Below are 262 nucleotides of genomic sequence, written 5' to 3'. Positions count from 1 at the left end.
TGGCAACGTAAGTTTGTACCATCATCTTTTTTTCTTGTTTGAACAGGTTTCTCTGTGTAGCTCTGGCTGTCAAGGGAACCTGCTGACCCTGAACTCAGAAATCTACCTGCTTCTGTGTCCTCATCTCTGGGATTAAAGGCATTCCCTGCCGACTCCCGGAGACAGGGTTTCTCTGCAACTTTGGAACTTGTCCTGGAACTAGCTCTTGTAGACCAGGCTGGCCTCGAACTCACAGAGATCCGCCTGCCTCTGCCTCCCGAGT

Source organism: Microtus ochrogaster, chromosome 15 (assembly GCF_000317375.1).
Source record: "Microtus ochrogaster isolate Prairie Vole_2 chromosome 15, MicOch1.0, whole genome shotgun sequence".
Lineage (NCBI taxonomy): Eukaryota > Metazoa > Chordata > Mammalia > Rodentia > Cricetidae > Microtus > Microtus ochrogaster.
The sequence above is the reverse complement of the archived record's forward strand: the minus strand, read 5'-3'. Positions refer to the sequence as shown.